We start from the raw sequence: 25841 nt of genomic DNA, 5'->3' as shown, positions 1-25841 counted from the left end.
TGAAAACTGGCACAAGACAGGGATGCCCTCTCTCACCACTCCTATTCAACATAGTGTTGGAAGTTCTGGCTAGGGCAATCAGGCAAGAGAAAGAAATCAAGGGTATCCAGTTAGGAAAAGAAGAAGTCAAATTGTCCCTGTTTGCAGATGACATGATTGTATATTTAGAAAACCCCATTGTCTCAGCCCAAAATCTCCTTAAGCTGATAAGCAACTTCAGCAAAGTCTCAGGATACAAAATTAATGTGCAAAAATCACAAGCATTCTTATACACCAGTAACAGACAAGCAGAGAGCCAAATCAGGAATGAACTTCCATTCACAATTGCTTCAAAGAGAATAAAATACCTAGGAATCCAGCTTACAAGGGATGTAAAGGACCTCTTCAAGGAGAACTACAAACCACTGCTCAGTGAAATCAAAGAGGACACAAACAAATGGAAGAACATACCATGCTCATGGATAGGAAGAATCAATATCGTGAAAATGGCCATACTGCCCAAGGTGATTTATAGATTCAATGCCATCCCCATCAAGCTACCAATGACTTTCTTCACAGAATTGGAAAAAACTGCTTTAAAGTTCATATGGAACCAAAAAAGAGCCCGCATTGCCAAGACAATCCTAAGTCAAAAGGACAAAGCTGGAGGCGTCACGCTACCTGACTTCAAACTATACTACAAGGCTACAGTAACCAAAACAGCATGGTACTGGTACCACAACAGAGATATAGACCAATGGAACAGAACAGAGTCCTCAGAAATAATACCACACATCTACAGCCATCTGATCTTTGACAAACCTGAGAGAAACAAGAAATGGGGAAAGGATTCCCTATTTAATAAATGGTGCTGGGAAAATTGGCTAGCCATAAGTAGAAAGCTGAAACTGGATCCTTTCCTTACCCCTTATACGAAAATTAATTCAAGATGGATTAGAGACTTAAATGTTAGACCTAATACCATAAAAACCCTAGAAGAAAATCTAGGTAGTACCATTCAGGACATAGGCATGGCAAGGACTTCATGTCTAAAACACCAAAAGCAACGGCAGCAAAAGCAAAAATTGACACATGGGATCTAATTAAACTAAAGAGCTTTTGCACAGCTAAAGAAACTGCCATCAGAGTGAACAGGCAACCTACAGAATGGGAAAAAATTTTTGCAACCTACTCATCTGACAAAGGGCTAATATCCAGAATCTACAAAGAACTCAAACAAATATACAAGAAAAAAAAAACAACCCCATCAAAAAGTGGGGAAAGGATATGAACAGACATTTCTCAAAAGAAGACATCCATACAGCCAACAGACACATGAAAAAATGCTCATCATCACTCGCCATCAGAGAAATGCAAATCAAAACCACAATGAGATACCATCTCACACCAGTTAGAATGGCAATCATTAAGAAGTCAGGAAACAACAGGTGTTGGAGAGGATGTGGAGAAATAGGAACACTTTTACACTGTTGGTGGGATTGTAAACTAGTTCAACCATTATGGAAAACAGTATGGCGATTCCTCAAGGATCTAGAACTAGATGTACCATATGACCCAGCCATCCCACTACTGGGTATATACCCAAAGGATTATAAATTACTCTACTACAAAGACACATGCACACGTATGTTTATTGCGGCACTATTCACAATAGCAAAGACTTGGAATCAACCCAAATGTCCATCTGTGACAGACTGGATTAAGAAAATGTGGCACATATACACCATGGAATACTATGCAGCCATAAAAAAGGATGAGTTTGCATCCTTTGTAGGGACATGGATGCAGCTGGAAACCATCATTCTTAGCAAACTATCACAAGAAGAGAAAACCAAACACCGCATGTTCTCACTCATAGGTGGGAACTGAACAATGAGATCACTTGGACTCGGGAAGGGGAACATCACACACTGGGGCCTATCATGGGGAGGGGGGAGGAGGGAGGGATTGCATTGGGGAGTTATACATGATATAAAAGTCATGCACATGTACCCTAGAACTTAAAGTATAATAATAAAAAAAAAAAAAAAAGGATTCTGGTAGGAATTAAAGGAGATAATTCATGTAAAGTGCTTAGCACAACAGAAGCCCTCCATAAGGAGTAGATGCTGTGAATCTTCAAGGACCATGGAGTCCACCCCTCCTCCCTGCCAAACCGGCTTGTGTTTGGGGTGGCAAAGGCTCAGAAAGGAAATACCTTGCCCAAAGTCACAAAGTGACTTGCTACTCATGTCTGGAAGCTCAGTTTTTAGAACCTCAATCCAGCGCCTTTTCTGTTACCCAAGCAAGAGTCCCTCTTGCAGGATACAAAGTGCGGAGACCACAACCTCCTTTCACTTCCTTGGCTCTCGTCTGCCTCTTGAGGCACTAATGAAACACCAGGCATGTGGAGTCAGCCTCTCAGATAGTAGCTCTCTAACAGGGACATTATTTAAGACTTGAGTCAGTTCAGCATGAAATTTAATCACTGGATCAATATTGTGACACAGCTTGTCAGAGAGCCGAGGACTGGTCGGGAATACTTGGTAGCCAAGAATGCTTTTGTTTGGTTGGCTTCTCCTTTGGATCTTAAAGAACCAGTCCTCAAGTGTGGCGAGCAAAGAGTCTTCCATTCCCTGAGTAGGGCGTCTTGTCTCCAGCTAACAGCAAAACCCCTAAACCCTCATTTGCACTCTTCTCCCTCCAGTGACGTCTGGCTCTTCATATTCTCTCATGATTTCTTGTATAATCCCACCTCTGCACCTTTGCCCACTAGGGTCCCCCCACCTTGAGGGTCATCCCTTGCTAGATCTTTCTAACTTGTCTCTCTGCTTCCACTCTGAGCCCCTCCTTCCTTAATTCATAGAATGACACCAGTAGTGAATGATGGATGCATTGACCAAATCTTCCTTCAAGCATGAATAACTGATTTCCCAAGCTGCCCTTTCCAAGATCACATTCTCTTTCCAAGACAGGTTGTATAGAGACTGGTCATGGCAGAAGTAGAAAGGCCCAGCCTCCTTGCTTAATTTGGGATAACTCTGAAGGGCCATCCCAGGCTCCAAGCTCCCCATGGCATTGGCTGAGCCCTTCCTTGCGATGCATCACAGCCCGACTTCCTTCTGCTCAATGCTGCTTCTTTCATTTACCTTCTACAAGTGTGGATCCCAAGAGCACCGCCCAATAAGCTTCCCGCAAAATGATCTCTGTTTCAGAGTCCGCTTCTCAGGAACCCAACAGCAGAGCGATTCTTTTAGGCATAGATCCAAGTGTCTTACTTCTCCATTTAAAATCATCTGATGGCTTCCCACTGCACTTGGAATAAAATTCAGACTGCTCTTGAGGATTGTAGGACTCCAGGTCAAGGCTGCCTAATAGCAATACACATAGGTCGGTAGCACATTTAGAAAGTAAAAAAAAAAGGTGAAATTAACTTCAATAATATGTTTTATTTTATATATATGTATTTATATATAAATATATATTTTGTTTAACCCTGAAATCAAACATATTATTATTTTAAAGTGTGTTCAATATAAAATATGAATATTTTACATTCTTTATTTTTCATTCTAGGTCTGTGCAATCTGGTGCACATTTACTATTACAGCACATCTCAACTGGGACTCCATGCATTTTTTTTTTTTTTTTTTTTTTGAGACAGAGTCTCGTTCTGTCGCCCAGGCTGGAGTGCAGTGGTGCGATCTCGGCTCACTGCAACCTCCGCCTCCCAGATTCAAGCGATTCTCCTGCCTCAGCCTCTGGAGTAGCTGGGATTACAGGCATGTGCCACTACGTCCGGCTAATTTTGTATTTTTAGTAGAAATGGGGTCTCTCCATGTTGGTCAGCTGGTCTCAAACTCCCGACCTCAGGTGATCTGCCCACCTCGGCCTCCCAAAGTGCTAGTATTACAGGCATGAGCCACTGTGTCCAGCCAGGACTCCATGCATTTTAAGTGCTCGATGGCCACACATGATTAAAGGCTACTCAAGGGGACGGGGAAGCTCTCAATGACCTAGTCCCTGCCTTCTTCCCACGCTCATCTCTACTACAGTCACTGCTGCTCTCTGTGTTTGAGGCTTCCTGCTTTTCTTTCAGTTCCTTGAATACCCCAATCCCATTGATGCCTTGGGGACTTTGCACCTGCTATTTCCTCTGCCCGAAATACTACATTCCCAGCACTTTGCACAGTTGGCTCCTTCTTGTACTCAAGTCTCCACTCAAATGCAACCTCTTCCGAGAGGCGGTTCCTGAAAACTCCATCTAAAGAAGTCCCCTTCCCCCAACATCATTCATCAATGATTCATGCCAAGATATTGTCCACATAGCATGTATCACCTTCTGAAATGATCTTATTTACTATTTTTTCATGTATTTTATTGACTGTCTTCCTCTACCAAAAAGTGAGCCCCAGAGATTTGACTCTGTTTATTCATTTTGCATCCCCTTTTGGACCGAGGACAGAGTTTGTCATTAGCAGTATCTCTTATCTCTTAATAGTTATTAATGCACAAAAAACCTAAGAAAGCATACATTAAAAATAGAATACACATCTACAATATTTGCATATATGGGTTTGCTAGGGGAAAAACTTCTTTTTATAATCACAGATAATCTAGTATCTGAAATACCAGGCATGTGCAGTCAGCTAACACAAGATTCAATATTTACTGGGTATTCTTCAGAGATTTCACTCATTCTTATTTCCACAAAATATCACCTATAACCCAATGGCTCCCGCGTGTTTATCTCTAGCCACTGACTCTCACCTCCGGTTTCCTTATTTACTGGATATATCAGTGTTGCCATCTTCTCTTCTAGTTATCTCCATTGCAGCACTTATCCAGGGCATAATAACTCCATATTCTCCTTTGCCTTTTACTAGCAACTGTTGGATGGCTGATTTACCTGTCTTCATAGTATTTGTATTCTTGAGTCATACATTTGATGTTTTATTAATTAAATGTAATACATTACCATGCTAAAAAAAAAACTTCAGAGATAAAATTCCATAACATTCTCCTTTGTGCTTTATTATAATCTTTGCTTGATATATAACTATATAGGACAGACTACTGTCATTAGGAGATTCACAGTTTGTGTACATACACATATATGTCACATACACGTGTACGCACATGCACGCACGGAGATCCAACAGAAACCCCTACTCTTATGAAGCTTACCCTCTAATGGAGGAGCAGGACAATAAGTCATATACACATACACACACGTGCACCCAGGCACACACACATATACACAGATGATCCTTGATTTACAATGGGGTTATGTCTCAATAAATCCATCATAAGTTGGACATATTGCAAGTCAAAAATGCATAAATAGGCTGGGCACTGTGGCTCATGCCTGTAATCCCAGTACTTTGGGAGGCTAAGGCTGGCAGATCACCTGAGGTCAGGAGTTCAAGACCAGCCTGGCCAACATGGTGAAACCCCATCTCTACTAAAAATACAAAAATTAGCCAGGCATGGTGGTGGGCGCCTGTAATCCCAACTACTTGGGGGCTGAGGCAGGAGAATCGCTTGATCCCAGGAGGCGGAGGTTGCAGGGAGTTGATATCATGCCACCGCACTGCAAGCTGGGCAACAAGAGCGAGACTCCATCTCCAAACAAAAACAAAAAACACCGCATAAATACACCTAACTTACTGAACATCCTAGCTTAGCCTAGCCTAACTTTAATGTGCTCAGAAGACTCACTTAGCCTATAGTTGGGCAAAATCATCTAACACAAAGTCTATGTTATAATAAAGGGTTGAATATCTGATGTAATTTATTGACTATGAATTATTACATTAAAATTATATACATGTATAAACATGTATACATATATAAACATGTATACCTATGTATATGTATATATGTTGGTAATACGCACTATGGAGAAAAATCAGGGGAAGGAAGTCAGAGAGTATCAGGGGATAGAGTTGCCTTTTTAACTGGTTGGGGTCAGAGAAGGCCTGGACGAGAAGGTGGCATTTGAATAAAGACTTGAAGGAGGTGAGGAAATGATGGCTAACCGAGAAAGAGTGCTTCAGGAAGAAGGTTCCACAATGCAAAAGCCCTAAGGTAGGTAGGTGCCTGACATGTTTGAAGAAGGCAAACAAGACAGCGTGGCTGGAGGCAATGAGCAAGGAGGTGAGTGGGAGGGGATGAGATTAGAACTGGGTGGTGGGTGGGGTCCTGTGGGGCTTGGTAAGCAGTTCCAAAGACATTGGCTTTTACTCCAAGAGCACACCAGAGTCCACTGGGGAGTTCTGAGGAGAGAATCACGTTTTAGCAGCAGTATTATTTTCAGAATACACTGAGTAGACTGCAAATTTGTCTAACCCACAGCCCGTTGGCCACATGCAGCCCAGGCCCAGGACAGCTTTGAATGTAGCTCAACTCAAATTTGTAAACTTCCTTAAAACATTATGAGATTTTCTTTGGATTTCTATTTTTTTGTTTTGTTTTGCTCATCAGCTATCGTTAGTGTTAGTATATTTTATGTGTGGCTCAAGACAATTCCTCTTGTTCCAATGTGGCTCAGGGAAGCCAAAAGGTTGGACATCGCTCGCTGGATTAGAGCAAGGGTACAATTGACAGATTATTACAATAATCCATGTGAGAGACCAGGTCCAAGACCACAATAAATACCACCAGTTTTCTAACAAATTCCATTCTCTCTTTCCTCCATAGTGGTAACTGAACAGTTGCTGCTCAACAGGGGACTACGTTTCCTAGCCTCCCCTGGGGCAAGGTCGAATCATGTGACTAAGTTCTAACCAATGGAATATAAACAAAAGAGTTGTGTGCAACACTGCCTCACTTGTTTGAAAAAAATGGTGGGTTGTGTTCTTTTGCCCCCTGCCCCTTTATACAAAGGCACCGGAATGTGCCTGCATGCAGCTGAGCCATGCTGATGAGGACAATGGAAGGAAGCTGTGTCCCTGTGTGAAGGTGTGGAGCAAAGTCTAATATACTCCTAGGCTATTCACCTCAGGACCATCTCTTGAATGAGAAATAAATACCTGTCTTCTATAATCCACTGTATTTTGGCATTCTTTGTTACAGCAGCTTAACCTTTACCTCAACTAATACACAGAATTTTATAGAAGGTTTAGCAACATCAGAAGTGAATTACAGCATAGTGTAGAATAGGAAACAACCTACAATGTAATACTCATCACCCCTATCCTTAAAGCTCCTTAACCAAACCCTGCAGGGAACTTTTCAGACTGTCTTTTACTTCTCTGATACACATATTTCTCCAGCTTCCCAGAGCCTGGGGACATCCGCAAAATTTTATTTCATTTTATTAAGCAAATGAATATTTTCTGAATCTCTGTCACAGACAAACTCCAGGAACTTCCTTTGCATTGCTCAAAAGATTTGGTGGTGCACTGAACCCAGGTCAACATCTTGACACGAAGAATTATTGAAAGTAATGGCAAAAACCTCAATTACATTTGCAGCAACCTAATAGCAGAAACTTGGATATCAATAGTTTTCCTCTCATTTGCTTTACAGTAAGCTTTTCAGCACTTCCTCTGTCCCTAAAAATACTCTCAAGAAGCAGAAGTGGAGGAGGGGACACATATTTTCCTCCAGCCTGACCAAACCTTACCATTTGTTCCTGGGGTTTTAGATGATGCCTTCTCCCATTCACTCAGACCCAAATATTTATATGACAGGCACCCCTATATATGCATCCACATGGTTCCTTCCTATAGACACACACTCAGGCACACACAGACACACAGACAGCTGAGTCATGCTGGAAGGTCTCTAGTTGTCCATTCTGTTCTTTTCTGCCTTCAAACCCCAGCCTTCAAGAACACTTCCCAAGACCATGGCTCTGTGTCCTTTCCTCTGGTTGATTCTCTGGGTTTCTTACCAAAATTCACAGTGGGAACATTATGCTGGCTCATTTCCTCCCTGCTTTTATGGTCTGTCCTGTTCATTAATAACAATATGAAGCGGCTTGTAAAATGCATCAGAAACAAGGCCTGCTCTGGATGACCTGAGAAGCCAAGCCCAGGTGTGGTACAGTCAGGCTTTGCCCTCGTGCCAGAAAGGGTCATATTTCTCCCCTGAACAAGATGAGACATCTAATAGGACTACCTACTCATGGGATAACTGTGGCTGGCTGAGTGTTCACACCTCCAAGGAAGTGCGTGGGGACAAAGCTTCATGGGATCTTGGAGAATGTCCTCCAAGGCCCTGCTCAGGCGATCTGATCAGAATTAACCCATTCTGCTGCCTCCCTGGGGTGTGGAGGGAGTCAGGGAGAATCAGTAAGGAATTGATTATATGTGGTTTCTTGTGTCCCATGTGGATAGATGTGTATGCATATTGTGTGTTGACTGAATGAGTTGTTAAGTGCATGCAAATCTGGATTGTCTATATATGTTAATGTCAGGGTGTTGATCTCGTTCTCTGTGGGTGTGTGTTCATATTTCATGGTCCCTGCTTATTTCTCTAGCCCATCTCACACCATTCTATCTTCTAAACATAGGCTCTTCTTAAATTCCTTACTTCTCTCCAATCACTCTGTCCCTCCCTCTGACACTGTCTTTGCATTTTTTTTTGACTCCGTTAACTCCGTTCCTTTATCTCACCTGCCTCTCCCCACCTCTCCACCTCTCCTTCCCCTCCTTCTCCTTGTCGTCTTCCTTCTTCTCATTCTCCTCTCCTTCTTCTTCCTCATTTCTTCTTCTTCCTCCTCTCTATCCCCTTCCCTCCTCTCCCTCCTCCTCCTCCTTATCCTCCTCCTTCTATTCCTTCTTCATCTTCCTCTTCCTCCCCCTTCCTCCTCTCCCCTCCCTGCCCCGTCATTTCCACACACTATTTTCTTTCCTCCCGCCACACTCACCTCACCTGACGAACCCCCCTTCACCCCTTAGCGTGGGTATCACTTCTTCTGTCCTGAGCCCCTAGATGGTACCTGTTCCTGCTGGGTAAGCACCCACCAGTGCCTCCCTTCCCCATTCGGAAGCAACTGTACAGCCACTCCCTAGTTCACTGTGTCTTCCCTGGCCACAGTGGCCTTGCATTGTGTCATCTTAGTTAAATTGAAAGCATTTCCCCAAATTCCCTTTCCTGCAGTGTTCTGTGTTAAAGTTGGCCAATCAACTTGGGTGAGATTTGGAAAGTGGGTGTGAAGCAGCAGTTGTGTTTATGCTCCAGGGGTCAACGTGAGCTGAGGCTCTGCTGCATCTCACACACATCGTCATGGGTTTAATGGCTCATCTTGTTGGGAGATTGCAGACAGCAGGCAGGGCTGGGGCTCCTCCACCTCCTGCCTATCTCCTCTTTTACTTTTTCTAACGTCTGGACCAGATTTTTTTTTTTTTTTTTTTTTTTTGAAGTGGAGTCTCACTCTGTCGCCCGGACTGGAGTGCAGTGGCCGGATCTCAGCTCACTGCAAGCTCCGCCTCCCGGGTTTACGCCATTCTCCTGCCTCAGCCTCCCGAGTAGCTGGGACTACAGGCGCCCGCCACCTCGCCCGGCTAGTTTTTTTTGTATTTTTAGTAGAGATGGGGTTTCACCGTGTTAGCCAGGATGGTCTCGATCTCCTGACCTCGTGATCCGCCCGTCTCGGCCTCCCAAAGTGCTGGGATTACAGGCTTGAGCCACCGCGCCCGACCCTGGACCAGATTTGGGTGCAGCTCCATGGCCCTTCCAAAGCTCATGGCATCACTAAGGTTAGAAGTCTGGAGGCGCTGAGAGACTGACAGATCCCAGGGAGGGACAGAGGCAGGTTCCAGTTTTCCTTGGTGTGTTCCAGCTCATCCTCCTGGGTTCCATGTTGTTCTTGCTCTCTCCTATTTCATGTCCATAATCACTTACCAATGCACAGCTCTGCTGAATCGACGTTCCGCATCCAATGCAGGGCAATAGGCTTACATAAGCAGCACCACCCACCGGCACAGTCACGTAAGGCCCAACCCCATCATAAACCCCGTATATCAGTCATACTGGTTCTGCTTCTTTGACCTGATAAACAGCCTAAAAATCTCCCGGAGGACAGGATTTCAACTCAACTCACAAATTAACACGATTGTTCACTGTTGAATTCCCGGAATTCAGAATGCACCCACCATTTTGAAATAGCTCAATAAGAATGTCCTGCACTCAACCACAACATTGATGTACTCGCCTAGTGATCTATGCACATGTGTGCACACCTAGGCATTTCTATAGTTCTTATGAGATCAATTGTCATAATAACTGGCAGTGGATCTCATATTGGCAGCCCTGGATCAAATATGTCCTACTTATAGGTTATCCTTGGTCCAGAGGGCTTTTAAATGTTTGAATTAGTTGTAACATTTAGAAGAAGTCAAATTTCACATACAAAATCTAGGTTTTAAACTTTTCTCTATAAAATTGGGCCAGGTGAGGTGTCTCACACCTGTAGTTCCAGCACTTTGGGAGGCTGAGGTGGGTGGAACGCTTGAGTCCAAGAGTTCGAGAGAAACCTGGGCAATATGGCGAGATCCCGTCTCCACAAAAGACACAAAAATTAACTGAGTGTGGTGGCACACACCTGTAGTATCAGCTACTCAGGGGGCTGAGGTGGGAGAATAGCTTGACCCTGGCAGGCAGAGGTTGCAGTGAGTCATGATTGCACCACTGGACTCCAGCCGCTGTGACAGAGCAAGAACCCGTCTCAACAAAAATCAATAGCCCAAGCAACACGGAGCCGACTTTCCCCATGGCAACAACTGTATAAAGATGGAGAACTGATGTGCCTTTTCATGGGACTTGTGCCCTCTGCTTCCCACCCTTACTCAGTCCCCTCATTTACATTCCTTTCTGTCCCTTCTAGAACTTTGAGTTTGAACTGTTCTACCTCTGGCTTCTTTTTCATGGAAAAGAATAAACTACTTGTGCTAGCCCAGAAAAAGAATAAACTACTTGTGCTAGCCCATATTTCTGTGTCTCTGTAACTTGCAGCAGAATCTAATCCTAAGTGACAAAACCGGCATCAACATATTACACTATTAAGAGTCCAAACAGAGGGATATACGGTACTCGATTGAAAAGCCTTCCCTTGATTTAGTTGAGCACATGTTCTGAATCCAAATTAACATACGCGATGGTCCTTTTCCTTAAGTTTAAGCCATGCATTTCCACTTGTACAGTCTCCCCAGGGCAGGCAGATGGGAGTGGCTACTCTCCTTTGTTTAGCTTGTTCCCCAGCTCTCTAAAAGGTGTGAGACCTTTATTCTAGATTCGTCAGTTCCCCATCACCACCTCTCTCTCGCTCACTCTGTGTCCCTCTCTTCTCCCTGTAGCAGATGACTTTGGTCCCTCACTACACACCTGTACATTGTCTCTGGCACTGCTCACAAGTGCTTGCAACTCACCACATGCTGCCTTTACCGTAGCTTGGCTTCCAGATGGAGCAAGTTCAATACAAGTAAGGCCACCACTCAGCCATGCTGTTAGCATGACAAGCCAGGTGAGTCCCGGCCTCTCTCTCTGCCTCAAGTTATATTATTTGGTTAGTACAGCTTTATTATATGCCCAGCATAATTTCTATATGCACATTTATATGCATCTTCATTTCTAAATGCAAGCTTAATTCTGTACATACATGTACTGGTGTTTCCTATTATATACATATATATCCTGTCATTTTTTAATACATTGAGTATGTGTGCAATGCTGTGTATGAATATATTTATGAGAGAATATCTGTATGTTCAAGTGTTTTCTATAGATTTGGGACAACATAAGACTTCTTTTGATGTCATTTAATTTATATAAACACCTTACAGGTCGCATTATCTGCATTTACAATGAGAAAATTTAGGCTTAGAGGGGAAAGTCCTTTGGCTACAGTGACACAGCTTTAAGTTTTTTGTTGCAGATACTCTTGGTGCCACCCCTTTCTCACCCTCACTCCCTTAGCAAGTGCACCCGTCACTGAACCACTGCAAATGGTGGCTGCTAACAGGTCACACCTGTACGCCTTGCTCATAGTCACCCGGAAGGTCACGTCCCTTCGCAGGGGACACCCTGAGCTAATGTCTCATTGATGTGTAGGCATAAGAGCCCACCAGTTCTTACCTTCCAGGAGAAGGTGAGAGAAACATGTTCAGGCAGAAGGAGGAGTTAGACTAATGGGACTTCAGGAACAATCTAGTCTGAATCCTTGTCTTTGCCTCTGTTGTTTGGGAACCCGATCTAGACATCATTGCATCAGAATTGGAGGATGGGTTCTATCTAACTACAAAGCCCGGGGCGGTCCCTCCACACCACACTGCATTCTCCCTGGCTGTTTGTGTTACAATTCATGCTCATCCAGGATGATTTTCCTATTTACCTTTCTCCAGAGGTAGCAATGAATAGGAATTGTTTGTTTGTCTAAACGCAGAGCGGAAGCTAACTGTTTTAGACTGTGACGCTGCATAATGGACATTGCGCCTGTTACATTACATTTTATGGTTTTATAGCAATTACGTTGCATTTTATGGTGTCATAACATATTACATTTTATGGCTTAATATCAGCTTTAATACAAGACACCATGGCCCAGAATTTTAACAAGGGAAAGCTTCTCCTGGTGAGATGGTAATGGGCTTTCTGCATGACCACATGCCTGCTAGCAGGAGGCCAGGGAAGATGAATCAGGGGACAGATTTCCCTCAAGCCTCCATAGCCACCCCATCCTGTGCCCCCTCAGTCAAGCCTGGCTTTCTCGCTAGGGGTCCTTGTACAAACTAGTTGAACTGATGCTGCTCTCGACACCCAGCCCCTCGTCTTTTGCTCACTCTCTTTTTCTTGTCCACATAACAGACAGGATAATCTTCTTAAAGCACAAGGCTACTCATGCCATGACTCTGCTTGAAACCGGTATATAACTTCCCATTGCTATTAGAGCCAAGTCCAAACTAAGCTTAAGGCTCAAGGAAGGACTTTCATGTTCTTATCCTCAGCCTCGGCTCATTTATCACCCACCATGTACCCTATGCTAAAGCCGCAGTGAGCTTCCTACCATTCTCAAATGTGCCATGCCCTTTTGCTCCTCTGTGCCTTTGCACATGCTGTTCCTTCTGCCTGGAACCCCTTCCTGGACCTCTTTTTTTTTTTTTTTTTTCTATGCATTCATTCAGTAAATATTTATTGAGCACCTGCAATGCTTGGCATTGTTCTGACAACTGGGAATCCAGTGGTAAATGAAACACACAAACCACTCTCGTGGAGCTCACCTTTTAGTGGAAAGAGGTGACATGGTATTAGTCTTTCAATACTCAACTCATGTCACCTCCTCCAGGAAGCCTGCCCTGATGGGCCCAGGTAGTGAGATATGCATTCTATTCCATGCCTGTGTCATAACACTTATCACAGCAATTGTAGTCATCCATTCACTTCTATGTCTTCCCCAAGGGCAGAGACAATGCCTTACCCATTTTTACTTTTGTATTGCTATCACCAAGCAAGGTCCCTGGTTCAGCAAGTTGATTGAATAAACAAATGAATAAAGCAAGAGGAAAAAATGGTTAGTGTGCTTTAGGGGTGCCAGTGAGATTCCACTGCCACCAGGAAACATTTCCAGTACAAATGTAGCAAATCCTGCCACTAGAAATTCACCCCTTTGGGTTAAGCATTGTCTGTTCCCAGCAGCTCCCTTGAATTCCAGTGGCCCTGGGAGTAAGATGTTTGCGTGAATAATTCCATCAGAGTTCTTAGGAGCTGGCTGGAGAGAACAGGACCAAAGCAAGCTGCTCACCTGCACAGGCAGATAAAAAGAGGAGACAAAAAAGGAGGCTTTACCCAGGGCTCTGGCCTGAGTTCTGGAAATTTGTTGCAGATGTTGACAAACACATTGCCCAAAAAGCCTTGGAAATCTCAGCTGTTAGAGGGGTGCTGCAGGAAAATGAAAAGAGCTTGGCATCGGGTTCTAGCCCTGGCTCTGCCACTGACCTGCTGTGTAATCTCTTTGCGAATCTCTCAGTCTCTCTGGGCCTCAGTTTCATGAGCTATAAAACAATAAGGCTGAACTAGATATAAACAGATAACTTCTCAGGAGTCAGCAGAGCTCAGTGCTTCAAATCCCAGCGCTGCAGTTATCAGCGATGACCTCGGACAATCTATTTAACCCTATGTGCCTCAGTTTTCTCATCTATAAAATGGGGAGAGGTATAAAATGTTATACATTCCTCAAAGGGTCGGTTTAAGGACTTAATGAGTTAATACAAATAAAGAGTTAGCACAGAATCTGGGGTACTATAAGCACTCGATAAAGGTTAGTGATTATTTAATAAACCAAAGGGTGAACATTGGAATCTCTGCAAACCACAGAAGGCCAAAGCTGGAAAAGACTCTAATAAAAATAACAGCAGACCTGTGTTGGGGCTCACCATGCAACAGACACTGTGCCAAGTGTTTTATAAGCAGCATCTCCTCACAGTAATCCTATGATGTTAGTCTTGTTTCCCCTGATTTTCCAATAAAGACCAGAGCAGGTGAGTAACGTCCCTAAGTTCACAGAGGTGGTAAACAGCATAGCCATGGCTTAAACCAGCCTCTACCGGATGCCAAAGATTTTTATCTAATATGGGAATTTTCAGCCACTCTAGCCATTCTTTCTTTATTTTTTATCTCTTATTTTTATTTTTGACAGGGTCTTGGGTCTTGCTCTGTCACCAGGCTGGAGTACAGTGGTGCAATCATAGCTCACTGCAGTCTCAATGCCCTGCGCTCAAGTGATCCTCCTACCTCAGCACCCCGAGTAGCTGGGACTACAGGCATGTGCCATCACACTTGGCTAATTAAGAAAAACATGTTTTTGTAGAGATGATGTCTCATCTTGCTATGTCACCCAGGCTGGTCTCAAACTGCTGGTCTCAAACTCCTGGTCTCAAACCATCCTCCTGCCTTGGCCCCCCAAAGTGCTGAGATTACAGGCATCAAACACTGTGCCCAGCTAAATTTTTTTTTTTTTTTTTTGAGGCGGAGTCTCGCTCTGTCACCAGGACTGGAGTGCAATGGCCAAATCTCAGCTCACTGCAAGCTCTGCCTCCCGGGTTTACGCCATTCTCCTGCCTCAGCCTCCCGAGTAGTTGGGACTACAGGTGCCCGCCACCTCACCCGGCTAGTTTTTTTTTTTTTTTTGTATTTTTAGTAGAGACGGGGTTTCACCGTGTTAGCCAGGATGGTCTCAATCTCCTGACCTCGTGATCCGCCCGTCTTGGCCTCCCAAAGTGCTGGGATTACAGGCTTGAGCCACCGTGCCCGGCCCTAAATATTTTTTTGATCCCACGTCTGTCTCCTCTCCCTTGGTGACTTCAATTACACATATTTTATTAATAGACTGCTTGAAGTTGTCCCACATCTCAATGATGCTCTGTTCATTTAAAAAATACGTTTTCTTTGTGTGTTACACTTTGGATAGTTTCTATTGCTAAGTCTTTGAGAGTTTACTCCTTTTTTCTTTGGAATATCTAATCTGCTGTTAATACACTTCTGTGTAGTTTCATCTCACACATTGTAGTCTTCATCTCTAGAAGTTCAACTGGGTATTTTCTATCTCTTCTATAGTTCTACAGAACATTTCTTTAAACCTATGGAATACGGTTAGAATAACTGTTTTTATGTGCTTGTCAGTTAATTCTAACATCTGTGTCTGTTCTAAGCTGGTTTCAATGGATTGATTGTCCTCCTCCTTAGGAGTCATGTTTTCCTGCTTCCTCGCATGTTTGGTAATCTTTGATTTAATGCCAACCAGGAGCTGGTTCCATGACCTAATTCCGGCGAATGAAACACGGACCAAGGACAGTGACAGTTCTAGTCCCCAGTCATCGATGGGCTTAGGAGTGAGCACGTCACCCAACTCTGCCAGGAGCTTTTTGGGAAAGGCTTCCTCAATCTTAGGAAAGAGACCAGTTCCTCTGGACGTGGCCATTTCCTCACGAGACAACAGGGACTGGTACATTTACTGAGCACTTGCTGTGTGTCTGGCCCTGTGCTAAATGCATTAAGTCATGTGATTCTCAACAGCAAGCTTTTGCAGTACATAGTATCATGATGTCCCTTTTACAGATAAGGAAACTGAGGTTCAGCATGGTGAGTGCCCTTTCCCAAGGTCACATGGGTAGCCAAGGGCAGAGGCAGGAGGGGAAGCCAGGTCTTTCTGACTCCAGAACTTGTGACCTTAAAACCCTCCTCTATACTTCCTCTGAAAAAAAAAAAAAAACCTAATCCGGATGAGCTCCCTCATCCCAACTGATCAATATTCATGTTGCTCAGAACCAAGTAATTGGGGCTGCCAAAGGGTGCTAAGAAGTCCCCCTAATGAGTTTGTTCAGCTACTCTTCTGAAACAGCATTCCCTGCTGGGCCCAGGGGCCTCTTCTGTCAATATTGACGTCTGTCTGAGACACTTGGAACCTGCCACGGATGGAGGAGCAGATGCTGCTAAGATGTAAAGAGAGAAAGGAAGAGGAAAAACACAAATCCCTTCAACAAAGCTACTACTTAGAACCGCAGGCCCAGCAATCCCCTGTACATCTGGAGACACTGCAGTAGAAGACGCTAGATCAGAGGCCAGCAGACCTTTGAGGTGCTTGGCCGGGCTCCTGCACCCAGGGTCTGCTCAGCAGTGCCCTGGAGAGCTTGCTAAGCTGGGCAAGTCTGCTCTGGCAAGGGGACAATGCTTCCTTGCCAGGAGTGCTCCTGGGGGAGCTGAGATTCTAGATTTCTCAGCCTGCTCCCAAGTCCTGCCCAGCCCTAGAGGACTAGAGTCAAGCTCCAGGAAGGCATGTTTCTGGAGAGTGATAAAGAGGTTGGGACAACAAAACTGTCCTTTTCGAGAAGGGCAATGCAATATAAGGAGTCTTGGCTGTGAAGTCAGATAGTTCTGGGTTCAAATTCATAATAATAAATCTGTAATAATCCATAATAAGGGGGTTATCCTCTCTAGCAAATGGGGATTTCTGTACTCAACAAATGTTCATATGCCTGGAGATTATGACAATACAGAGTCATAGGGATGCAAATAAAATGCCAAACATAGAGCCTGACACATCAAATGTCCTCAAGAAGTACAGAAACTCCTGATGCATATGTAGGTACCACCACCCCATAGCTGCCCTGTCCATAAAGACAGTGACATGGCTGTGAAAAAAGGTCTTTGGAGGCAGAGTTTATTCTCTAGCCTAGCTGCAAACGCTATCATGCAATCTTGGGTAGTTAATCCATGTGATGGGTAATTTTGTGTGTCAACTGGACTGGTCCACGGGGTACCTAGACATTTGGCCTAATATTATTCTTAACGGACCTGTGAAGATATTTCTGGATAAGATTAACATTTTATTTATTTATTTATTTTTATTTTATTTTTGGAGACGGAGTCTTGCTCGGTCACCCAGGCTGAAGTGCAGTGTCGTGATCTCGGCTCACTGCAACCTCTGCCTCCTGGGTTCAAGCAATTCCTGTGCCTCAGCCTCCTGAGTAGCTGGGATTACAGGCACGTCCCACCATGCCCAGCTAATTTTTTGTATTTTAGTAGAGACAGGGTTTCACCATGGTGCCCAGGCTTGTCTCAAACTCCTGAGCTCAGGCAATATGCCTGCCTTGGCCTCCCAAAGTGCTAGGATTACAGGCATGACCCACTGCGCCCTGCCTGAGATTAACATTTTCATTGGCAGATTGAGTAGAGTACACTCTCTAATATGGGTAAGTCTCATCCAATCAATTGGACCAATCCAATCCAACCCAATCCAAAAACTGAGGACCTGAATAGAACAAAAAGGCTGAGTAAGAGGGAACTTCTCCATGACTGCCTGAGCTGGGCTATCAATCTTTTCTGGCTTTGAACTTGAACTGAAACACAGGCTCTTCTTCAGTCTCAAGCATGCTGGCTTTCAGACTGGAACTTACTCCATCAGCCCTCCTGGTTCTCAAACATTTGGATTCAGGCTGGAACTATGCTTCCGCTCTCTTGGGTCTCCGGCTTGCCAAGATCTTGGGACTTCTTGGCCTCCGTAATCATGGGAGCAAATTCTTTGTAATAAATTAATGAATCTTTTTCTCTCAATTGGTTATGTTTCTCTGGAGCATTCTGACTCATGCACTCCACTTTCCTAATTCTGTTTCTTCATCTGGAAACTGATGAGAATCTTTCTTTCTTCATGGGTTGCTGTGAGAACAAGCAGTCACAGTATAAATTACAATATAGTTTGCAATGTGCTATGAAATGGATAAGAATAGGGGGTTTGGGGCCCAAAGAAGCAGGTGACTCTATCTCAAAGAATAGCTTCTTATAGGAGGAGAGCAGAAGGAGTGGTTGATGTCCAAAAGATAGTATGGAAAGGCTGTTTCAGGAAGTGGAAAGAGCATATGCAAAGCCTTTGAGGCCAAATAGTGCATGGCCTTATCAGAACATTGAACACTGAACAGTGTTTCCAGGGCCAAACCATGGGTCCCTTTCTCTTTACATTCATGGTTTGGTCTTTATCTTGAAGGAAATGGAAAACCACTGAAAAAATTTTAGGCACAGCGGTGACATGAATCCAGGGATTTTAAAGAATTTATCTTAACCTCTCTCTCAGTCTCCTTATGACTAACATCAAAAAATAGCTCCACCTGCTTCACTGAGTTTTTGTGAAGACCAGCTGAAGTTATGTACCTTAAAGTGCTTTGTAAGTCATTGAGTGCTTGGCAAACAGAAGGCAGGGTTATTAACCAATAAGTCAATATTATTACATCAACTTCAAGGCTTTCATCCCTAGAAGTTCCTCTAACCAAAGTCACAAGTCAAATAAGATATGGGGTAAGAACTTATTTGGCAAACCCTAGAACTTTTGATGAGAGTTAGAGATTTGCTAGTTGCCTTTCCAGTATTTGTGTTAATTTGGGTCTTCCAAGAAGCAGATGCCCAAATGAGGTTAAACATGCAAGAAGTTTATTAGGGGAAAATGCTTGTGAGGGAAAATGGGAAGGGAGCTAGGAGGAGAGAGGAACTGGGACAATTCACCACCCCAATGCAGTTCTAATCCCAAGTGAGGGGTAGAAAGAGAGAAAGAAGAGTGGGTAGAGGGATCTTGGACTGCAATGCAAGGTTGTTCCCCAAGGCCAGTAGGGAGTCCCAGAGCCAAAGTCACCTGTCAGGGGAGTCGTGTCTCTCCAGAATTGGACTGCCTTAGTATTCCTGTCACACTCAGCCACCGACTGGAAGCAGGCCCTGGGGACGTGTGGCCGTTGCATAAACACAGTGATGGATTTCAGAGCACAGCAGCTGAAGCCCTAGATCCATCATGCTCCCTGCAGCAGAGATCTGAGAGGTGCATGCTCACAGTTGCCACAGTATCCAATACCCTTCTTGATTTTTGTTTAGAAATCTGCTCCTTTCCTGCTCTCAGGCATCATACCCAGGCCTGAGCCAACCAGAGCATCACAGTGCCCCAGGTGCAGCCATTGGTGCATTCACAGACACGCAACCTAAGCTGATCCAATCAGAGAGAATTCAGAGTTTTAAGAGGCGCATTGGGGTAAAGGTGTTCTATCTTTCCTCTGGATTTGAACCTGGAGGGATGAAGTTCAGGAGTCCCCGGGCAGGGCGGCTCACGCCTGTAATTCCAGCACTTTGGGAGGCCGAGGCAGGCGGATCACTTGAGGTCAGGAGTTCAAAACCAGCCTGGCTAACGTGGTGAACCCCCCTCTACTAAAAATATAAAAATTAGCTGGGCATGGTGGCGGGAGCCTGTAGTCCCAGCTACTCGGAGGCTGAGGCGGGAGAATGGCGGGAACCCGGGAGGCGGAGCTTGCAGTGAGCTGAGATCACGCCACTGCACTCCAGCCTGGGCGACACAGTGAGACTCCGTCTCAAAAAAAAAAAGAAAAAGAAAAATAAATTCAGGAGTCGAGGCAGCGCCATTAATCACAGGAAGAGAGCTTCACAACTGGAAAAAGAGAAGTTGCACACCAACATATCATTTGAACTCTTTTTTCTCAGACATGCTTGAAACCAGGATTACTCTCATGACTGTTCAACTTCGAAAAATCTGTGTATTCCAACTTTTTCATTTTAAAAATATTTAAGAGCTTTATTGAGGTATAATATGCAACAAACAGCATAGACTTAAAGTGTGCAACTTGATATTTTGACATATGTATATACCAGCAAAATCATCTCTACGATCAAGATAAAGAACATATCCATCACCTGAGTTTCCTCCTGCCTCTTTTAATCCTTCTCTCTCAACCCCTGCCTCGAGCAATCTGATTTCTGTCACTGTGGATGTTTTCATTTCTAGAATTTCATATCGATGGAATCATATAGCATATACCTTTTTTTGTCTGACTTCTCTCACTCAGCTTAATTATTTTGAGATTCATCCATGTTATGTGTATCAACAGTTCATTCATTTCTACTGTTATGTATATTCCATTGGATGGATACATCAGTTTGTTTATCCATTCACCTGTTGATGGACATTTGGGTTGTTTCCAGTTTGGGGCTATTACAAACAAGGCTGCTATAAGCATTGTGTGTAAGTCTTTACAGGAACACATGCTTTTATTTCTCCTTGGTACATACTTAGGAGTGGACAAGATGAATCTGATGGCAAGTATAGTTTACTTTTTTTTTTTTTGAGACGGAGTCTTGCTGTATTGCCAAGGCTGGAGTGCCATGGCACACAATCTCGGTTCATTACAACCTCTGCCTCCAAGGTTCAAACTATTCCCCTGCCTCAGCCCCCCAAGTAGCTGGGATTACAGGTGCGTACCACCATACCCAGCTAATTTATGTATTTTTAGTAGAAGCAGTGTTTCACCATGTTGACCAGGCTGGTCTCAAATTCCTGACCTCAGGTGATCTGCCGGCCTTGGCCTCCCAAAGTGCTGGGATTACAGGCATGAATCACTGCACCTGGCCTAGTTTACCTTTTTAAAGAAATGTCAAAGTGGTTTCCAAAATAGTTCTACAATACTGCATTTCTACCAGCAACATGTAAGAGTGTCATTTCTCCCAGCCGGGCACAGTGGCTCATGCCTGTAATCCCGGCACTTTGGGAGGCCAAGGCGGGCAGATTGCATGAGCCCAGGAGTTCAAGAGTAGCCTGAGAAACATGGTGAAACCTTATCTCTACTAAAAATTAAAAAAAAAAAAAAGAAATTAGCCAGGTGCAGTGGTGCGTGCCTCTAGTTCCAGCTACTCAGGAGGCTGAGGTGGGAGGATGGCTTGAGCCTGGGAGGTTGAGGCTCCAGTGAGCTGTGATCATGCCACTGCACTCCAGCTTGGGTAACAGAGTGAGACCATCTTAATAAAGAAAAAAAAAAAAAGAGTTTCAGTTCTTCCACATCCTTGCCAACACTCAATATGATAAGTCTTTTTAATTTTAGCCATTCTAAAATAGGTGTGTAGTGGTATCTCATTGTTGTTTTAGTTTGCATTTTCCTAATGACTAAGGAGATTGAGCACATTTTGATGTACCTATTTGCCATCTTTATAGCTTCTTTGGTGAATTATCTGTTCAAATATTTTGCCCAGTTTTAACTGGGTTATTCATTTACTTATTGAGTTTTGAGAGTTCTTTACATATTCTAGATACAGATCCTTTGTCAGATGTATAATTTGCAAATATTGTCTTCCAGCCCTTGGCTTGTCTTCACAGTGTCTTTGAAGAGCAAAACGTTTTAATTTTAATGAAGTTTAATTTGTCAATTTGTTCTTTTATAGATTGTACTTTTGGTGTCAGATCTAAGAAATGTTTGCCTATACCAAGATCACAAAAGTTTTCTTCTATATTTTTTTCTAGAACAGAGTTTCTCAACCTTGGTACTCTTGACACATTACTTTAGATAATTCTTTGCTGTTGGGGTCGTTATATACATTATAAAATGTTTAGCAGTGCCTCTGGCCTCTACCCACTGGATGCCTCTAGCATGCCCACTCCACTTATGACAACCAAAAATATCTCTAGACGTTGCCACATATTTTCTGGGCTGTGGGGTGGGAGGCGTTAAATTGCCCCTACTAAGAATTACTATTCTAGGAATTTTATAGTTTTAAGTTTTGCATGTAGAGCTATGATCCATTTTGAGTTAATTTTTGCATTTCATACAGGTATGGATCCAAGTGCTGTTTTGTTTTTTGGAGAGTTTTTTTTTTTTTTTTTTTGGCATCTAGATATCTAATTCTTCCAGCACCATCTGATGAGAGGACTTCCTTTTACCACTGAATTATCTTTACGCCTTTGTCGAGACTCAATTGTTTATATGTGCATTTGTGTATTTCTGGACTCTATTCTGCCCCACCAATTATGAATATGTTGGTCTATTTTTTTTTTTTTTTTTTTGCCAATGTCATACTATTTGGTTACTCTAACTGTAGGAGTCTTAAACTTGATTCTTCTTTATCAAAGTTGTTTTGGCCATTGTAGATACTTTGCATTTCATATGAATTTTAGAATCAGTTTGACAATTTCTACCAAAAATAAAGCCAACTGGGATTTTGATTGGGATTACTTAGATCAATTTGAGGAGAACCGACAACTTACCAAAATTGAGGTTTCTCACCTATGAACGTGATGTATTTCTCTATTTAAGTCTTCTTTAATTTCTCCTTTAAATGTTTCATAGCTTTCAATGTACAGTTCTTTCACCTTTTTTGGTCAAATTTATCCCTAAGTATTGAATTTGTTGTAAAGGGTATTTTAAATTTCAATTTCCAATTGTTTGTTGCTAGGGTATAGAAATAAAATTGATTTTTGTATATTGATCTTGTGTCCTGCACCTTTGCTAATCTCATTAATTAGATATGTTTTATGTAGATTACATAGCATTTTCTGCATAGATAATCATGCTGTCTGCAAATATAGTTTTACTTCTTCCTTTCCAATCTGGATGCGTTTTATTTCTTTGTCTTGCTTTATATTTCACCAGCGAGGACCTCCAGCATATTGTTAAATAGAAGAAGTGGTAGTATATCCTTGTCTTATTCTGATCTTAAGAGATAGTATCTAGTTTTTACCATTAAGTATATTGTTAACTGTGGGAATCCCTTTTAAGGTTTGTTTAGTGTTCAGTCTAGGGATAATTATTCCCCACCAAAGAGTAAGACCCGTCTGTAGTCTATTCAAAGCCCTGAGATCCGTGAGGTTTTCCAGCCTGGCAAATGGGAACAGACACTGTTCTTGGTCCTATGTAAATGCCAACACTGTTATTTCTAATCCTTCCTGATAATTCTTTCCCCAAACTTGGGTCATTTCCTCAAATGTGCAGGCTGATCCCTCCTATCTTGAAAATCCAAGGATACTCTTTGGCCAGTCTTTGGCTTTCTCCCTCTATGCAACTCTTCTCTCTGCTACTCCAGTCTGGGCCCTTCAGACCCCTTGGTCTCCCCAAACTTTCAGCGTTGTCTCCTTAATTTAGGGAGTCTCCTTGAATCCTTCTCTTTAGGCTGCAGCGTGGAAAGTCTCTCAAAGCAGTATGCTGGAGCAAACCCAGGGCTCACTTTGTTTCCTGTCTTTCAAGGTTAACTGCCCTCTGTTTCCTGAGGTCCAAAGCTTGAAAACCATTGCATCATACATTGTATCTATTTTTTGGTTGTTTTAAGCAGGAGGAAAAAAAATCTCATCCCTGCTACTCCCTTCTCATGAGAAGCAGAATTTTGTTCAATTGTTGAACTAGTATATTCCAAGTTTGTGTTGGGATTCCCATTGCTGCTAGCAAAAACATTCAAATTATAATAGTTACATAACCTGTCTGACCTGGGACAGATTGAGCCAGAGTCTTATCCTGCTCTAGATAAAATGCCAGAGAATGGCTAGAAGTGATGGTAATTCTTTTTAATTATTCCAAAATAAGGGATTTGGACAGAAAGTATTTGGGTGGTATTAAGAGGTGGTAAAGCCCAAAGAATCTGGAATTACAAAAGGCTTGGTTTTGAATGCTAACCCAGTGACCTTCTAGTCCTGTGTGACCTGGGAAAAAGTTACTTAAATTCCCTGATCTTCAGTTTCCTTATCTATGAGATGGGAATTAATTATAACCATACCTAACTGATAGCGAGATTGTTTGAGGAGTCACTAGAATGATACCTGTGAAGCTCAGTGCCTGGCAGGTAGTAAATTATATACTATTGTATGAAAAATGATAGCTGTTATTATCATTAACATCTATGTTATACTGATCCAACTCTTTTGACAGTGATCTAACTGATTTTGCTTTGTCTGCATCTATAACCTGAATAAAGCTAAGGTTTGTTATATATCTGAGTTGGATAGGCCTAATACCCTGCCCCCCAAAATTGTGTGAGCTGGGATGTCAGCCCCAAAATCAGTAAGAATCAACAGTGGCTTAATTTAGTTGATCACAGCTGAGAACAAAGACTTGGGATCTGGTTTCCATGCAGATCTCTGGGCCCTGAATTATTTAAATTATTTGATTGGACTGTTGTGCTGAAGATGTCTATCACTGAGACTGCCCAACCACAGAGCATCCTAAAGGAAAATGCCCCACCTCCATGTCCTGGTTAAGATATGAGCCCAGTAACCGTTGACTCTGGCCCACTGCTGACTGGACCACACCTGATTAGATATGAACCACCAGATCAGGTCTCATCCAGTCAGTGGCATAGGCCTTGGCCTGGTAAAGAAGAGGGGAGTCTCTCTCTTCTGGAAATTTGGACTATGTATAGTATATCTAGAGAACTAAATATACCCAGAGACCAAAATAGTCACACTTTGGCACTGAAGTAGCAAAGTCGTGAGGTTGACTTCTGGCTGGAGGGGCTCTGATAGACCAGGAGCAGGTAGAGGTTTGGAGGCAGCAGAACCACGGGTAAGCAATGAAAAGGTTTGGATGTTTGTACCCCCAAATCTCAGATTGAAATGTAATCCTCAATGTTGGAGGTGTGGCTGGTGGGAGGTGAGTGGATCATGGGGGTGGACTTCTCATGAATGGTTCAACACCATCCCCTTGGTGCTTTCTTTGCAATAGTGAGTGAGTTCCTGTGAGATCTGGTTGTTTAAAAGTGTGTGGCACCTCCCCTTGTTCTCTTGCTCCTGCTCTCACCACGTGATACATCAGCTCCCCCTTCACCTTCTGCTATGATTGTAAGCTTCCTGAGGTCACCCAAAAGCTGAGCAGATGCCAGCCATGCTTCCTGTACAACCTGCAGAACTGTGAGTCAATTAAACCTCTTTTCTTTATAAGTTACTCAGATTCAGGTATTCCTTTACAGCAACACAAGAATGACCTAACACACCGAGTAAGTACAGAGAGTAGAATGGACCTACAGAGGAAACACGCCAGGGTAGAGCCCAGCTACTCCCCAAGCCTGCTTAATTCTCAACAGTTTCCATTTCATTTCTGGCTGCTGTTCACAGTTATCTCTTTTCAAAACAGCTTTTTCTGTTTTGAAAATAACAAGTAACACATTATCGCTGGGAAAAAAAAAAAATCAGAAGAACTCCAGAGAAGAATCTAAATGTAACACAAATTCTCATCTTCCCAGAATAGTGCATTTCCTTCCCGTCTTTCTTCCATGCAATCACAGACATAATTTTTTTTTTTCAGAAAATTTAGATCATGCTGTTTATTAGGTATTTTATTTGTTTACTGTAACTTAACGATGTATCATTTCCCACCACTTTAGGAGGCCAAGGTGGTAGGATCACTTGAAGTCAGGAGTTCAAGACTAGCCTGAGCAACATAGTGAAGCCCACATCCACTGAAAATACAAAAATTAGCTGGGCATGGTGGCAGACGCCTGTAGTCCCAGCTACTCGCTGAGGCTGAGGCAGGAGAATCACTTGAACCCAGAAGATGGAAGTTGCAGTGAGCCGAGATCGTGCCACTGTGCTCCAGCCTGGGCAACAGGGCAAGACTCCACCTCAA

Source organism: Trachypithecus francoisi, unplaced genomic scaffold (genome assembly GCF_009764315.1).
Source record: "Trachypithecus francoisi isolate TF-2019V2 unplaced genomic scaffold, Tfra_2.0 Lachesis_group11, whole genome shotgun sequence".
Lineage (NCBI taxonomy): Eukaryota > Metazoa > Chordata > Mammalia > Primates > Cercopithecidae > Trachypithecus > Trachypithecus francoisi.
The sequence above is the reverse complement of the archived record's forward strand: the minus strand, read 5'-3'. Positions refer to the sequence as shown.